Source organism: Crocodylus porosus, unplaced genomic scaffold, assembly GCF_001723895.1.
Source record: "Crocodylus porosus isolate Cpor-Errol unplaced genomic scaffold, CroPor_comp1, whole genome shotgun sequence".
Lineage (NCBI taxonomy): Eukaryota > Metazoa > Chordata > Crocodylia > Crocodylidae > Crocodylus > Crocodylus porosus.
Window position 1 is genome coordinate 59,676,817 of NW_017728931.1, and position 546 is coordinate 59,677,362.

The following is a 546-nucleotide window of genomic DNA, read 5'->3' on the forward strand; positions in this document are numbered from 1 at the left end:
ATAATATGGACACATGTAAAGGAAACTCTAAAGAAATTTCACCAAGACCTTCAGAACTTCTCTATCAAGCTAACTCTAGAATACTTCATGCAGCAAATTGGTTTCCTAGACACCATCATGAAAGTGTGCAACAGGCACATCACTACAATGTTGTGTTGGAAACCACCTGACCATGACATGACCAGCATTCACCCTAAGCTTACTGCTATATCCATTATCTATAGTTAAACCCTGGGGAATTATTCAAATATGATCGTGCGCAATTATGTGCATAAAAGGAATAACTGTGCATAGTTGCATTATTTTTCATAATTTAACTGTGAGGGACTCTGTGCCTTCACGTCCATGACCTGGAGGCACAGAGCCATGGGGCTGGACTGTGAGGTAAGTGGGAAGGGGAGCTCCTGCCTGCGGGGGGGAGGGGGAGCATGAGGCTTGTGAGGGAGTGTGTGGATAGGTGTGGGGTTTGCGGGTGGCTATGGGCCACATGCCATCAGGCTGGGCGGATCAGCTCTGTACCTCCACGTGGGGCTTCCAGCACTCTAG